The sequence below is a fragment of the Equus przewalskii genome, chromosome 16 (assembly GCF_037783145.1).
Source record: "Equus przewalskii isolate Varuska chromosome 16, EquPr2, whole genome shotgun sequence".
In the NCBI taxonomy this organism is placed as follows: domain Eukaryota; kingdom Metazoa; phylum Chordata; class Mammalia; order Perissodactyla; family Equidae; genus Equus; species Equus przewalskii.
In genome coordinates, this window is record NC_091846.1 from 13,571,014 (window position 1) to 13,589,071 (window position 18,058).

The window sequence follows — 18,058 nt, forward strand, 5'->3', positions numbered from 1 at the left end:
AAATGAAGGAGCGGTAGAAGAAAAGCTCAGAAAGTCGCCAATGGTTAGTCCATGTGAGACACTGTAGGCCAAAGTAAGACAGTGGATTATATTCAAAGTGTGATAGGAAGTCATCAGAAAGTTTTGAGCAACGAAATGACTAGATTGCATCTTTGTTTTTAAAATATCATTTTGATTGCTGTGTGGAAAATAGGCTATAGTGGGACAAGGTGGAAACAGGAAGACCAACTAGGTGATTATCACAATAGTTCAGGAAAAAAAACAGTAGTCACTGAGACCAAGGTAGTGGCAAAGGAAGTGATGAGAAGTGGTCAGATCTGTAACGTATTGTTAAGATTGAGCCAACAGGACTTGCAAACAGATTGAATGTTGGATGTGTGAGAAAAAGAAATCCAAACTCACTTAGGTTTTGGCTCCAGCAACAGATAAATGGTGGTGATATTTACTAAAATGGAGAATACTTGAGAAGGGTCTTAGTGAGGGATAGAAGGAAAAGTGTGTGTTTGGGATTTGTTTAGCTTGAGATGTCTATTAGACTTCCAAGCAAAAATGTCGAGTTGACTATTGGATAAAAGAGTATACAATTCCAGAGAGATTGGTGCTGGAGCTATAAATTTCAGTTTTCAGCATGTGGGGCTGAATGAGATTGCCTGGAGTGTGACTACAACTAGAAAGGGAAGAGGTTAAAGGACCAAGTACTGGGCCATTCCAAACTGACAGATTAGGAAGTGAGAAGGAATCAGCAAATAAGACTGAGAACAGGCAGCCAGGGATGTAGGAGGAAACTAGGAGAGAATGTTGTCCCAGAAGATAAGTGAAGAAAGTCTTTCAAAAAAAGGGCATAGTCATACTTATCTAACGATTCTGAGAGGTTGAGTAAGCTGAAGATTGAGATTTAACCATTGGATTGGCAACATGAAGGCTGTTCATGACTGATAAAAACAGTTTCAGTAGATAGATGAGACTAAAAGCACAATTCAATTGAGATTGAGGGGCTGGCCCTGTGGCCAAATGGTTAAGTTCGTGCACTCCATGTCAGCAGCCCAGGGTTTCACTGGTTCGGATCCTGGTCGTGGACATGGTGCTGCTCATTGGGCCATTCTGAGGTGGCATCCCACATGCCACAACTAGAAGGACCCACAACTAAAAATACACAACTATGTACTGGGGGGCTTTGGGGAGAAAAAAGGAAAAATAAAATCTTTGAAAAAAATTGAGATTGATACTAAAGGTGTTCGTTTGAGCATAAACATTAGAGAGAAAGAAATAAAACTGTCTTTATTCACAAGTGATATAATTGTCTACATAGAGAAACCAAAGGAATATACAATCAAAATATAATCAATGAAAGATCAGCAATACTGCTAGATATAGGACTAATATACAAAAATCAATAGGGATACAACACACAAAAACAAACAGAAAGTGAAACATGTTTTTAAAAGGCCATTTGCAACAGTGGCAAAAATATAATTCATTAGGAATAAAATAGTAAAACTTTATTGAAAGAAATTAAAGATCTGTTTAAATTAAGAGATAAACCACATACGTGTATAGAAAGGGTCAGTTTTGTAAAGATGCCTATTCTTCCCATATTTATTGGATACTTCAATGCAATTCCAATCAAATTCTGAACAAGGTTTCTCATGCAATATGACAAGCTGATTTCAGACTTATATGGATATGCGAAAATCAAGCAGAGCCAAGACAGTTTTGAAGAAGAAAAACAGATGGCAAGATTCATAAAACTGTAATTATTTGTAAAAGGTGTGATACTGGTGCTGGAATGGACAAACAGATCAATAAAACAGAATAAACAGCTCATAAACAGGTCCAAATATGAATAGATACTTGATATATGGCATTACTGATCAGCAAGGAAAGAATAGACTACTCAACACATGATGTTGGGTCAATTAGCTACTCAAATTGGAAAAAAATGAATTGGGTTGTTATTACATAAAAATCAATTCTATATGCATTGAACTCCTAAACATGAAATGTGAGTTTTATATCCTCTAAAACAAATTGTGAGAATATATTTATAACCCCAAGACAGAGTAGAATTCCTGAAACTAGACACATCAAAAGAAGAATGAGAGAAAAATTAAGAGAGAAAGAACCGTGGAAGAAAAGATTTAAATATTTGACTACATTAAAATTTTAATCTTCTGTGACTCAAAAGACACAATAAACAAAGTGAAAATACATGTCACAGCTTAGAATAATATATTTGCAATGAATATAACTGACAAAACACTAATATCCAGAATATATTAAGAATTCCAATGTCAATAAGAAAAACAACCTGGTAAAAAAATGAGCAAAAGCTTTAATAGATATTTTAAAGAAGAGGACATCCCAAGGGTCACTAAGCATATAATAAGGTGCTCCTTCCCGCCAGCAATCACGGAAATGCACGTTAAGACCATGCTAAGACACTTTTCGCCCATGATATTAGCAAAACCAAAAAAATCCAACATTAACAAGAGAAGACAAGAATATGGAGGAGCAAGACTATCTGCACTCACTGCTAGCAGGAGTGAAAATTGAAGCAACCACTTCAGAGAGCAATTTGACGATAAGTTGTCAAGTCAAAGATGTGCAACACTATGACTCAGCATTTAACTCACATATTCCAGAGAAACTCTTGCAGGAGTGTGCAACAGAGAAAGATGAAAGAGTGTTTATTGCAACCTTACAATAGCAAAAAGTTGGAGCAACATAGATGTGCATTAACAGAAAAACGAATGAATAAATTATATCATATTAATATAATGATTTAATTTAGCAGTAAAAATGAATTATGAGCTACATATTTCAATGTAGATAAATATTAAACAAATATCATTGTTCAAAAAAGACTAATTTACAGAAGGCTATGTATAAAATTTAATAACATAAAACAATTATATATGAATATATAAAAGACAGACAGACAGACACGAAAATAATAATCACCAGAATCAGGATAGTGTCTGAGTTACTTTGGTTCTCCAAGACGCAGACATGGGATTACATGGCAAGGAACATTTTAGGGAACATGGCTGGGAAAGATAAAGGGGAAGAAGCAGGAGTAGGCAGGAAAACTTCACACCACATCGCACAGTTGACGTCTGTGAAAGGATACAAGGAAAGAAGGATTGGATGAGAAGAAAATCAGATTGCAGTGAGGTCCTAAAAAAGTTGTGTCCAGGCTGATTAGGAGTCCTTAAGCCAAAGTTGCCTATTAGTGAAACCCTGCATCAAACAGAAATAGTCCTGAACCTGTATGCCCACCATGCTCCGTCATTGCTGGGAGCGGCAAATACAGTGGTAAATTCAGAGGAGAGTCATCTGGGACCATCATCAACTGTGCTTCCTGCAGCAGGGTATGAGTGGCCCGGTGCCACACTAGCTATCTGTGGCGTAGGGCATAAGGGAGAGGGATGCGGTCTAGGAAAGATACAAGAGAGCTCTAAATGCGTTTGCAATAATTGACTTCTGAAGTTGGGAACTGGGGACATACATGTTCATTATACTATTCTCTTTATTTTAGGGGGGTTAGGGAGGAAAAATGAGAGCTTAAGAAGTTGACACATTGAATTTAGACAAGGCTTTCCTGGAATTTTGCTATAATGTAGAGCATAGCAACAGGATTAAGGGATAAGAGATATTAAAGCTTTCTTGAAACTGATCCAATTTATGGGGAAATTTGACACATGAAAAAGAGGGAAAGTTGCAGGAACAAAGTCCTTGAGTGCTGAGAGAGGATGAGTTCCAGTGCACCAAAGGAAGGCATTGGCCCTAGAGAGGAACAAGGTAGGTTTATCCACCCTTGAAAAGGGAAGGCTGGATTTATGGGAAAGATGAAGGCAGAAGAATAGATTTTGTGGTGGGAAGACAAGGAAGTTTTCTAATGACTGTTTTTATTTTCTCATTAAAATGAGAAGCAAGTTGATAAGCTGAGAGTGAGGAAGAGGAAAGTGGTTTTGGAGGTTTGAGGCGAGTGGAATAGCCACGGAGTCCCAAGGGCTCACTTGAGGTCTGTGGTCAGAGATTCAAAATGATAGCAGTCAATACGGTTGTGTGCTTTCTACCAGCCACAAGCAGCCGTTCAGATATAGACATGCAGTTGGCCCAGAGGATGGAGAATTGGGTTCACCCAAAGCGGGGTTTTGCCAGGCAAGTGCAATGAAGAGAGAGGAGGTCGAGGGATTTGAGGGTGCAGGGAAAGGCAGTATTACAGTAATGATCTATGGGAAGTGAGGATACAGTATCATTCAACTCTTTTTCCTTTTTTCTGTAAGCTGGAAGTTAGAGCTAAAAGTTTGAGTAGTTTCAGTTAAGTATTTTTGGCAAGAATACTTTGTAGGCGATGCTGTGAATTTCCTATTGCATCACGTCAGGAGGCACATAATGTCTGGTTGTCCCACTATTTTTGATGCTAAGATTGATCTCCATGAGAACAATAAATAACCAGGGTAATACTTTGCAAATATCCCATTTTGAACATATAAATCTCTTAACTGTGTCCAAAAAAAATGTCCAGTCGTCAAAAGTATGATGCAAACACAAAAGGTTGGAGACCTGCTGTTCCGAAGTTTACAGAATTTTCGACTTTGAAGGACTCACAAGTCAGAGGAGTTCTATAGTCATTGTTAGAAGTGCAGGATCTCAGTGTGGGGAAAATTGTGGAGAACAGGAGGAAGTTATGCACTATTTTATCCCCTTCTATTCTTACTCTAAGTCTGAAACTAAATGATGGCTAAAATACAGATCTTTCCCAAAAACTATCCATGGACGAGGCCAAGTACAATTTTGTAATACTACTGCACGCTGGCAAACCAACTAGCTCTTGGATTGCACCTTAAAAGTAACATAGAATGTTGTAGAGGCTCCTGCTGTTTTTTGTAAAAAGCCTGGAAGGGCAAAGGCCAAAGTAAGAAACATAATTAAAATGCATTTTATGGAGCATGTCAAGGAGCTCACTGAGAAATAGCAATGATTCCCTAAATACAGAAAGTGATGTCAGTATTCACTTGGCTGGCAAAGATGGCAAAAATTAACTTGTAACACGTGTTCCTTGTCCCTAGGTTTTTGTCATTGAGCCAGCAAAAATTAATTTAATCAACATGATATGGAAGTTTTATACCTGGTAACAATGATTACCTGCTATATTTTGAGCATCTACTTTTAGGAAGTAAAAGTAGGCTTTCTAACCCTAAGAGCTGCCTGATCCTGCCAGCACTGGTGCAATTGTCAACTGTTAGGCAAGAGAGGTACCTAGAGTTCCTTGCTAGGTTGATGCATGAGAGATGTCTACTGTGTATGCCTAAACCCAAGGGCAAATTCTCAGATTGTCAAGATTACGCATATATAGTTCAGGCTGTGCTGTTTCCGTTCTACATTCACTGTATCATACAACACTAACACAGGCTGCATCTGGGCCAAGAGGAATCACTTCTAAATCCAACTGCATCTCTGAATCACCAGGGAGCTTATGAAAATTACAAATTCCAAGACCTCATCTGAATGCCATTACATTGAAAAATCTGTGAAGGTGGAAGCCCAGAGCAGTCTTCTCTATGTGAAACTCACTAATAAAGATCCCCACAAAAATGTGATAGTTGAACTCTCCTTTGCTTTTCTCACCTATAGGAACTCTGGTTAAATTATCAGTTCGGTTCCTGTACCCTCTGATCAGATTAAGTGCTCAGAATTCCAAAGACTCCTCTCCAAATGGAAATTATTGCTGGGGTGTCTCGAACTGCTGTGGAAATTCTAAGTACAAATTGGCAGTCTCTGGTAGGTAGGAGGACAAAAGGTCCATCTTTTGGTAGGTAAACTCTGTTTGTTCATAATTACCTTGAAAAATAATATAGTTCATTTTACTTTCCATCTTCTTTATGTTCTTACTTGCAACTTTTGTGGTTTCCTTTCGTCAACTTTGTTACTTTTGTTGTCTGGGTCAATTTTTTTTATCCCTTCCTCCCTGCCAATGTTAATTTGGAAATTCTCCTATACTTTTCAATTGGCTGATGACATACAAAATATAATAACTATTACCGCCATCAAGATTTTATTTGCCGACATTCTCCCAACTCTGGAAATGAAACTTGAGATTGCTTTTCTTCTCAACTGGAGCCCCCTTTCCTTAGTCCTGCCCTCAACTTCCGTATTTTGCCAAGATAGTTTAGAATTTCAGCTCTAGGCTGTCATTTAGTTTTCTCACATGTCTCTTCTGTTTTAAGGTTTACTTAGCACTTGCATTATCATTTTCCAATAATATTATCTTTATCCATTGAGGAAGGTAAATAGACAGATATATGATAGTTAGATAGATAGCCAATTGATCTTTTATTCTTGTTGAGAGAAGAAATATTTACCTTCTTCACCATATCACTAATTTCTTCCAGTTTTTCTTAATCACACAATCTATTGAACGGAATCCATTCCATTTTTCTTTTTGGCAATTTTCTTTCTCAAGAATTTTCTTCAGATAGTCCATGAGTGACATACCCTCTCCTTTCTCTGTTAGATGGGCAATATCTTACAAGCATATATAAAGCCTAGATCACTGTCCATTTCTCTTAAAAGATCGCCCTTCAGCTCTCAGTGTAGTAAATGGAAAACCAATACTCGTCGTCCTTCCTTTGTTAGTAACTTTCTTTGAATTCATAAATCTAAAAGATTTTCTGAAGATTCTTGGAATTCAGAAATTTCATCAGGATATGTCTACGTGTGTGACTTTTTTTAATCTGTCTGGGCCTTGTAAATCTTTTCAATATATGGTATCAAGTCTTTCTTTCACTGTCTTTTTTTAAGCTTATGGAAATTTTCTTCTAGAACTTATTTGATTTTTGTCTCCCCCTCCCATCTATATATTTTCCGCCATTTTGAAGTCCTGTTATTCACAAGTTAGACTCCCTGAACCTCCCTTACAAGTCTATGTATTTCCCTCATAATTTCTCTCACTTTGTGTTTTTTCTCTATATAGTAAGATATTTCTTTCAATTATCTTCCAGCCTCTTTTTCAGCTCATCTAGTGACTTTTTGTTTGAGTTTTTATATGCAGAAAGGCTTTTTCTATGATTTTATTGCATCCCCTTGAGGAGGAGGAGGAGGAGGATGATGATGATGATTCTGGTAAAGTTTTTTTCAGTCTTCAATTGGCTCTTCTTAGCTGGTTGCTGAGCTTGGACTTCCTCTATCAGGTCACTGTAGCCTCTTAAGAAGGATTTAATTTTTCTTTGCCTTCTCCACCTCCAAAATACACTCTAAGTACAAACAGTTCTCACCATCCTCACTGCTAATGCCCTGGTCCAGTTCATCATCATGTCTCACCAGGATTTCAGCAATAACCTCTGAATTGGTCCCAGCTTCTACATTTGTCCTACCCCTCCCCACAGCAGCCAGAATGATCCTTTTAAATTTGAAGTCAGATCATGTTACTCCTCTCCCCCTTCTCTCAGAGTAAAAGCCAAAGCCCTTACAGTGGCGGACAAAGCCTTCCAAGATCTCGCCTGGGCTCTCTCCCTCCTCTCCTATTGCTCTGCCTCAGTCTCTGCAGCAACCAGAAGAGTTACATCCCTGCTTATCAGAAAGATACCAGACACGCTCCTATGTTAGGGTCTTTGCGTTGGTTGTTCCATCTTCCTGGAAAGCTTTTTCATCTTTGCTAACTCCCATGCCACCTTTAATTCTTTGCTCAAATGGCATCTTCTCAATAATGCCTGCCCTGACTACTCTATTTAAAACTGTAACTCCATTTCCATCTTTACCATCCTACATAAATTCCCTATTCACTCTGTTTATTTTTATTTGTTTATCGGCTGTCTCTCCTGCTAGAATGGAAGCTCCGTGAAGCAGAGATCATGTGTTATTCACCGATGTGTTCCAAGTGCCTACAACAGTGCCGGGAACACATTGGACATTTAATAAACATTTGTTGACTGAATATTGAATAAATGATTTTTTTTATTATTCTTGGTCCAAAATTTGATCTGTCTCTTTTTTGGTCACTTGTTTTAGCTTGTTATCCTTTATGCTGTTTATTTCCTCCAATATTTGGCAGCCCTGAGACACCCCGTCACATTTATGAATGAAGGCAGCTGGGATGGCATATCTCTGCATGTACAAAGGTCTGTTTCTCTTAATGGTAGGGTTGGCAGCAAGCAAGCTCTCACAGAGGTGGTTGCAGATGGAGCAGACATTTACACTTGGACCATACTCAACACCCACCTCAAATGGCACAACCTCTCATCAGGCTAAAATGATGAGGGCTATATCCTGTGTGCCTACACCTCAATAGAGCAATTAAGTTCTCTAAAAAAGTGCGGTTCTTGGGGCCAGCCCCATGGCCTACTGTTTGAGCTCGGCACGCTCTTCTTCCAAGGTCTCAGTTCAGTTCCTGGGCATGGACCTACACTGCTTGTTGGCGGCCAAACTGGGGCAGCGATCCACATACCAAATAGTGGAAGATTGGCACAGATGTTGGCTCAGGGCAAATCTTCCTCAGGAAAAAAAAGGTGCAGTTTTCTGAGTTCAGCCTGAAGATAAACAGATGAGGCCAAGAACTCTGTGCACTGGTGATAGAGGGAAGCAGGAAGGAAAGATGGAGGAAGCAAGACTAGCACATCTGTTCTAAAGATGTCCCTTCAACCATCATTTCAATGGACCCCTCCTTGCAATTTTTGTTCTGTCCATATGCTGTCCCCAAATCTCTGAGTGACAATTGTTCTTCTCATAGAAATAAATCTCTACTTCAGACTCTGGTGCATATTTTGGATAAAGAACCCTCCAGTTGTGTTTATTCCTCAGTATATCCCACTTATTTTCAATCATCTAGAAATTCTCTACAAAACTGCCTGGTTTGTTGATGCCCCAGCCTACCTCACCTTATTATCTGCCTGTAATAACTCTATTCCCTTTTATATGTTTTAACTAGCATCTTTATAGAATTTAGTGCAAAACACGAACAAAGAAATGTTTAGTCCTCTCTCTTGAACCAGAGCCAGAAGAACCTCTGAGGAAACAGTAGCACTTGTTAGAAAAAGGAGACAACATTTATCTGAAAATTTTTAAGTTTCACTTCAGTTTCTTTTTCTTTTTTTAAATTCAAGTAAAATTATACTTAATATACGGAATTTTAATCTAATGCTTTTAAACATCCAAGAACAAACTTCCTATGTGCATACTGGAGAATGTAGTCACTATGATTCCTTAGCCATTCTAGCACGACAGCTCATGGTCATCATCCATACCATTTCAAAATTATGGATGGAAACGTGCGAAAGGTGATTAAAGATGTTAGAATAGTTCTACCACTCATCCACAGAACCCCACATGTACATGTCATACAAATTTACATATCTGGCTTATCCCAGAGTTCTTTATAAAGATCACATAAACCCTCTACTTTACTACGGTTTTTGTATTTGCAATACCCAAAAGACAATGGCAAAACTGATTTTTATAATAAACTCTGCCAGTTAAAAATACAATATATTTTATCCTTGGCGATAACCACAAAATGATAAACTGACAGTTTCTAAATGGATATCAAATTTCTCTTGTGATCACCAAATTAAAAAATATTTCTAAATGCATTCCCTAGTGATAGCTGACAGTGACTTTGGTATTCTCAAATCTTTGATTCAAATATGTCAGAAATCTAAAGAAATGCACTTCAAAATAAATTTCTTGAAGATGAAAATTTTCTTATAGATTTAATTCATTCTAGTGGTTCAACTGTTCCTTGTTTCCCCAAGTTAATTGTAAAATAGAATAAACATGAACTGGATTACATGACAACAGAAGTGATCCAGGCGCCTATGATGTTATACATGAAGAGTTTCTGCAGGCATAGTCTCTCCAGAAAAAGCACGGTTGTTACAATGAAGACAGGGGCTGTTCTTGAAAGAGAATGTAAAGCTCTCCAAGCGGTAATTTACAACGTTTCTTCAAGGCATTGGTCTAAATTACCCTTACCTTAAAACCAACGAAACAGCAATGTTCGTTAACAAAGTAGGTGGCTGCCTACGTGGCTTAATTTGAAGGTTGCTGCAAGCTCTGTCTTTTAACAGAGTGCCACGATGCTTAGAATCCACAAAATCTGACCCATTCTTTGAGCCTTTTGGGAGGATCCTAGTAAATATTGAGAAGTTCTTAGGAGAAAAGATGGAGCTTAGAGCTGGGAGAGATCTTAAGGGTCGGGTATGCCTGAGTTTTGCCTCTAATTATTAGCTATATAATCTCCAGCAATAAACTCTCTCTTCCATTTAAGTACCTTATAAATCAAAAATCACTCAAACCCGCTTAAGAAAGAAAAAGAATTTATTTTAAACCCAGTAAAGTATCATAGGAAACGAAGATAAAACACCCAGGCCAAAGGATGGAGAGAATCCAAGGTAAATTTGGGGAGCAGTCATTTTCTTGTCTCCATTTCTCTCACCACTTCAGTGCATCTTAGAATATTTCTGTCATTTTCCTTTCTATTGTTCACTTTTTTTGTACTTAACCATCTTAAACATGACCATAAATGGCAGCCTCTTCATTAGGCCTATAGATCCTTGAGTTGGTAACTTACTGCTGAATATTCTGGATCCATGTCCAGAGAGGGAAAATCAGATTGTGGTAGCTCATCTTTTCAGGCCAGACCATCCACTCAAGTCCTGGGTCACTGGTAAGCAATGGATGGACCAATCCTAGGCCAGGTGTTCACCTTGGCCCAATACCTGTCACACAGGAGGACACAGATCCATCTGAAGGGACCAGGCAGCAGTGAGGCAGCAGGAAATGAAAGTTTCCAGTACACTTTATTCATCTCACTTTCTTATCTGCAAAATATAGATAAAGCAGTCTGTTTCACAAATTTTTCTTGGGATTGAGGTCCTTTATTGACTTTTTGCTTAAATAAACTTAGAAAGGCATATTGCCCTTCAGTGCTTTTCAGCAAATGCCACCGACTTAATTCATTTAATATAGTTGACATCACTGATGGTGATTGTTTTCATATTTGATCTTCATTGAAATCTTAGCGTACATAAGAGTTGGCTCCAGACTACATCGAAATTGTCTGAACTCTTGGAACACCTTGTTGAGAATTGAGATCAATTTATTTAACGACTCATATTTGTAGAGTATTTTATAGTTTACAAATTGTTCTAGCATTGACACCATCATTTTATGTAGCAATCTGTGGTGGCCACGTACACTGCACAGGCTCCCCTCCCAAGGACTTGTGTTCCTATTTCTGCTGCATCTCTGTCCTGAGGCAGAGCTCTGCTCATCTGCAGGCGCTGCTTTTTTAAGACAGAAGGCTACCAGACATGGGATATGATTCGATTTTGGTTTTTAAAATGAATAACATAACTCCGTAGGTGATCCCAGTGTTTACTTGAGGTAAATACTCAGGACAGGGACACTCTAGGAAGTCAGGGGCCTGGAGAAGCAGTGGTCCAACCCTAAAATAAAGGAGGAAACTGAAGGGATTAATATAGTTCAGAAACTGTCTTATAGTTTCCTGCTTATCCAAAGATCAAGAGGTTACCTCTCACCCTTCCTTATTTCAAACTTTTTGGTATCTTCCACTACAGGTAAAAATGTTGGATAATTACTACCATATTCTCATCACCTCAGAGGTGGAAAAGATAGCCTGCCATCTCCTTACAGTGATCTTAAAGAAGCAGGTGCCCTGCACAAGGTGGCTGCTTTGAAGACCCATCCACAGATGACTGCTCTCCTCCCCTGTGGGTTCTTCCTACTTAGACAAGAAACATCTCATGTAATGGGCCCAGTGAATTGTATCCAGGGTTCCCCTTTAAGTCTGAATTTTAGGGAAATTATAAAAGCAATCTAATAGCGAACTGTGTTGGACGTGTTTCTTATCAGCTTCTCAGTTTCCCAAACTCATCAAATATTGAAGGTCTTGGAGCTAAAACCAACCGTCCAGAACCTGAAACATTTATTTGGAACTACATTCAGAATGTAAACAGCTAGGACAGGAAAGAAAACAAGTCAATACGACCATGAGGTTCTGCTTCTCCCAGAATGTTGTTCTGAAAGAGAACTAGCGAGAGGCGGTCAAATGGAGTCCCGCCTGATTGCGTCTTTTGTTCTCCAGTTCCTCAGACTGGCCTTGCCCTGTGTAAATGGTGGCAAGGGTTAAATTCCCACCCACTGTGGGGAACAACTTTCTGTGGAATTAGGACTACAGAAAGAGCCACATCTAGGGCTGCCTCTGCCCCTAAATAATTGTGTGACTTGTGCCTGTCCTTTAACCTCTTGATCTGATTATCTTAAAATGGGATCATACAGTAATAGTTGATCTGCTTATTTTAATAGGCTATTCAAGGTATAAAATAGGCTCATATATGTGAAACTATTTTGAATAGCTAAGAACTGCTACGTAAAATCAGGAATGAAGTGAAGGTAGGGTATTTTTCTCAGAATCCAAAGAGTAATGTTGTTTCTGCTCTTAGCCACTAAAGAAAAGCCTCAATCTAAGTAATGTTCTTTTCTTGGATATAAACAATTCAGGAAAGAATGTTCTTCTTGTGATGTAATCTCTCACCATCATCCCACCCTGCCCCTCGGACATCTGCTGACACTTCCCTCAACATACTTAAGGATTTTACTGACATTTCCCTCAAGGCCTTTTCAGCTTCTGACTGCAGCCCAGTTCCAAAGCCAATGCCACGTGTTTCAGGTTTTGTTACAGCAGCACCCCGTTTTTAGGGACCAAAACCTGTTCCAACTGTCCATCACAACATTAATAAACCAGTCCGAAACTTAGTAGCTTAAAAGAACAGCAAACATTAATTTCACTCACAAATTTTCAATTGGGGGCAGGATTTAGAACAGAGAGCCCCTTTTTACTTCACAGCATCATTCAGGTTGCTTGACTGGGACCTGGAGGATGAACTTTCAGGATGGCAAGTTGGTGCTGGCCATCAGCCATCTGGGACTGTGGGCCTGTCTATGTGGACCTCCCTGTAGTTTCCTGCTTATCCAAAGATGAAGAGCTTACCTCTTAACCTTCCTTATTCCAAACCTTTCAATATCTTCTACTATGGGTAAAAACCTTGGATGATTATTACCATATTTGCATCACTTCAGAGGTGAGAAAAGCAGCCTGCAGTCTCCTTAGAGTGATCCTAAAGAAGCAGGTGGTCGGCTTAGGCTTCCTCATGGCATAGCGGCTGGTTGTCAAGAGAGAGAATCCAAGATCCAGGAAGAGGAAGTTGCTAGTTAAGGCTTGGGCCTGGAAACTGCCATAGTATCTTTTCCACCATATTCTATCTTTAGCTTATCTTACTGCATTGGTAGAATCACCCAGAACAACGATGTGCAATAATGATAATTGTAAAGATTCTTAGTTTATTCCTGACTTTAGTGGGAATGTTTCTGATGTTCCCAACTAAGCATAATGTTCCAGTTAGCACTGACATATGTATATTTTATGATGTTAAAGAAGTATCCATCTATTTCTATTTTACTAAGACATTTTATCAAGAATAAATGTTGTTTTCATCAAATGCCTTTTCAGAATCAGTGAAGACAATCATATGACTTTTCTCTTCTGACCTATTAATCTAGTGAGTTAAATTAAGATATTTTCAACGACTGAATCCTCCTTGCATTCCTGGAATAACCTGGCTTGGTAATGCTGACATTTCTTAACATTCTGTCATATTTACTTATTTTTCATTTTATTTTATGTGTCTGTTTTTCCCATGTCAAATTAAAGGGTCCTTGAGATCAGAAGACATTTATTATGTATTACTGTTTTACCCAAGTCAAGTACAGTGACTGGTAGCCAATAGGTACTTAAAAATATTTGTTGAATGAATTAAATAAATTACAGGAGTTCAATAACAGTTTATTGAAGTTTTCTCAATCTCATTTCCTGGGAAAACATTGCAAGTGTGGTTAGCATAGTCCTGATCTATCGCTCCCTTCTCTCTGTGGTGTGCATTGCTTGGTCAAGGTTAATGTAGCAACCACAATGCTGCAGATGGGCAGACAGCTATTTCCTAGGGGATCTGTTCATTGAGAGTCAAATCATAATATTTGCAATCCATTCCCTACAAACACACACACACACACCCCTGAACTGGCAGAAGATTATAACAGCACCTCTTTTCAGATAGCTTATGGGACCACTTATGGAGATGGTCAGTAGCTCCCAGATACTACTGCTGGGAAAATGTTCTTTAACGTTTTTCACTCCTGCTGGCTGCCTTTCTGAATACTAAAGGTTCTGAACCCTGACTCTGTTCTTCATGCCTCAGTAGCCCAGCAGCAAGGAACTGAATTCAAATTTTAAATATGTCTGCCAGATTTTAGTGCACTTCTATGGCTGATGGTATGCTGATACGCTAAAAAAAAAGTAGTTTTAATCACAAGTAATCACATTAACAGTTTGGGAAAGACACTATCACTGTTTGTATTTTGAAAATAAATATATCTTTCAATATAAATAAGGCGAATGAAAGTCAGATAACCAAATTCAAACCCTGATTCCAGATCTTTATTCAAAGCCTGACACATAAGTGTTCATTACCACTGTGACTTCCATTGCAAACAGATTATTTTTAAATACTTAATATAATTTCAAACACACAAAGTAAGAACCAGAAATTAAAGAATTGCTAATACAAGTTTACATGAAAAAGTCTATCTGTAAATCTTAATAGAATTCCTCAAAGAGGTCATTTAAATTATAAAATTTAGAGCTGCCATCCTAACTCTTAAGCAGAATGAACACTAAAGCCTAACTAAGTTCATCATCTGGAGAAGTTGGAGCCTCTATACACATGTCTTCTTTACAGCAGACACTCAACAATCAAACAGTCCTAGAGTTGGAATGAGATTGCAAGATCCCTTAGGAGGACTAAACGAGGTAAATAGGTGAAATGTAGCTGCAGGAGCCTAATACAGAACCTGGCATGTTGTAGGCACTCAACAAATATGTGAATTGAATCTACTTTGGTTGTCACTGATTGAAAATAAATATTTCAGATAAAATCTCTGCAAGAAGAAGCATTTTTGCCATAATTCAGAGAATACAGATGAGCAAGCACATACATTAAACACACAGCAATGGTATTGTATAAGTAGACAGAAAGCAGCACTGGATTCAGAGTCAAAAAAATTAAGCTCGAGTCTGGGTTCCACCGCTTACCAGCTGTCTGATGTTGGAAATTTCACTCAATTTGTTCGAACACCATTTTCTTATTTGTAATCATGGGAATAACAGCATCTCATCACATACTATGCAGGGTTACCATGAGCACAAAATCAAGTGAGATAATTCATTGGAAAGAACAACGTAAATTGAAGACATCACTGTCATTTTTGTTACTGTGCCAGTACAGTTTTACCCTCCGAACACTCTGGAGTATGGGTTTGGCAAATGACAGATAAATTCATCTGTAATATCATAGGAAATTTCAACAGAGATATGGAAATTCATCATGCTGGCAAAGTAGCTTCCCAAAGGTATACTGCATTGTAAGAATAATAAATCACTACAAATCAGATACAAGAGATAAATTTTGGCACTTAACACAGTGAATATTTTCAGGGCCCACGCAGTTTTCATCAAAGTGGTTCACTTAGGTCTTAGAACCAAACAGCCCCATAGTAGCAAGTAGAGAGGAATATAACAATGCCCTTGAAACCATCCAGTGACTCCCTAGAGAAGTTCCTCAATTTTGGAACAGTTTCGCGAATATTTTTTAAATAACACATAAATTGGCTAAGATATGAAATATAAATCAGCTTTGGGGAGGCTGATATAAATAATTTTGGAAAGAAATTAAATATGTCTCCTAATTCATCATAAAACAACTTTGAGCAAAACATGCGGAGGTTTTAAACATAAAAGGCTAAATCATATCAAGATACCTTTTCAATAATTGGACATTTTATTTTTCACAATAAAATGCTAAACTATGAAGCATGGTTTCCTAGTAGCAACAGTAATACTAGATAAATAAAATAGAGCTCAGCTTACAGCAATCAGCAGCCATTCAGCTTCCAGTGAGAGGTTGAAATCACTCGGATGCTTGCTTTTTCACTTCCATTATCATAAAAATGAAAAAAAAAAAGGAAATGGACTTTCTAAACGTAGAATTATTTTTTTCAAAATTTGGGGGAGACACTGAAGTGGTACCGCAGTGTTCACTGGACAACCTGGGCTCTTTCTGGCCAGTGTGTAATTATCCTCAGCAAAGTCATCCTTACCCAGTAAATGAAGGAGGAGGATTCTCACGTGGCATAAATTTTGGAGGGCTGAGATCAACCTCGTCTCCACTCACTTTTGTATGAAATTCCACCCTTAGGAGGAGTCTTCGTTTTGGTTTGTGTGGGGTTCTTTGTTTTGCTTTGTTCTCGCCTTTTATAAAAGGTTTTCTGGTAACAAATTTTAAAAATACAAATGTTCTAATATGCACCCTTGTGTCTCAAGTATAAATCCTTCAACCAAATTAAACACTGGACATGTATAAGCATTGTACTGATAGAAAGAAGTAGAAACCAATAGACAAGAGATAACGTGTAAATTAATCAACTCGGTAGCTACTACTTCTAAAATGCAGTGGGCCTGTACTGCTCCATAATATCAAAGGAATTTAACACAGAAATCAGAAAAAATAAAGTCCATAGACATAATTTTTCTACTATACTTAAAAAACAAATTTGCTAGTCATAGCCAATCATTTACTACCAATCACTAGCAGAAAACAAAATGGTAAAGAAAGAAATAATAGTGGAAAAATTCAGAAATATGATCTCAAAAGTTTTATATTTATTGCTTTTGACATGTAGAGACAGGCAGAAACATCATATTTCCTACTAGAAAAATTATTGTTCCTGGCAAGTAATGATGTAACGTATGTTGTCATTCAAAACACATCATGCTAACCAGGGGGCTTACCGTTTGCTCATGTTTGAGAACACGCTGTGCCATAAGCATAGCAAGTCTATTAGTTGTCTACCATAAACCCATTCCTCACCAAATTTCTTCCTTCCTGGAAGACACCTGTTTTGTTTTGTTTCACTTGTCTACCCCACTTATTGTGGTCCAGTGCTTAGGAAGAATATTCTGATTTCTAGCTGAGGAGTAAATTGCTGATTAGTCTATGTCAATCGTGGTAACCTCTTGCCAGTGACTAGCTTAAAAATGGGCATGTGGTACAATTCTGATCAATGAAACACAAGATAGAAGTCCACTGCAGAGCCTTCTTCACTAATTTAAAAATCAAAAAGTAGGGCTGGCCCAGTGGCACAGTGGTTAAGCTCTCACGTTCTGCTTCGGCGGCCCGGGGTTCACTGGTTCAGATCCCGGGCACCAACATGGCACTGCTTTGTGAGCCATGCTGTGGTAGGCGTCCCACATACAAAGTAGAGGAAGATGGGCATGGATGTTAGCTCACGGCCAGTCTTCCTCAGAAAAAAGAGGAGGAGTGGCAGCAGTTAGCTCAGGGCTAATCTTCCTCAAAATTAATTAATTAATTAATTAATTAATTAAATTAAAAAGTCACAGGAAAAGACACCCTGTAATGCTAGACAGTGTTTTTTCAGGGTGCAATGCCTGGGACTACTGCAGCTGTCTTGTGACCAAGAGGAACACTATCTTAATGATAAGCCAGTATACTAAAGATGGCAGAGCAAGAAAATGGAAAGACTCCAGATCTTTGATGTCACTGAGCTGCTGAACTAACCGACCCCTGGAGCTGCTTTACCTCTGGACTTATTATGTAAGCTAATATATATTTTTCTGTTTTAGCCAATGGAGTTGGGATTTTCTATTATTTGCAGCCATAGGCATTCTAACTACTACAGAACTTACATTTATTATAGTAAAGCATTTGAAGGGTCTTTCATAATATCACTGTGGATTTGACGGAGAAATGTGGATTGAAAGATGATTTAACTTGGTAGGTTAATAGACAGCTAAAGAATGGAGGGAAGTCTTTGGTAGTATGTCTCACAGTTCATTTTGCCTTTAGCTTCTCCTGTTGAATATTTTTTTTTTATCAACAATGGATAAGCACATAGAAGACACAAA

The 18,058-nt window shown here is 38.2% G+C and overlaps 1 protein-coding gene and 1 long non-coding RNA gene across 2 annotated transcripts in view; one reads left to right on the top strand and one right to left on the bottom strand.

The window, feature by feature from the left end:
* LOC139076427 (uncharacterized) overlaps positions 1-13,855 on the top strand; it is a 30,879-nt gene extending 17,024 nt beyond the window's left edge. The window contains exon 4 of the long non-coding RNA XR_011528030.1: positions 11,580-13,855. This is a non-coding gene — a long non-coding RNA (uncharacterized lncRNA). The remainder of the gene's footprint in view (positions 1-11,579) is intronic.
* LOC139076425 (uncharacterized) overlaps positions 1-18,058 on the bottom strand; it is a 536,857-nt gene that overhangs the window by 439,055 nt on the left and 79,744 nt on the right. The window lies entirely within an intron of this gene.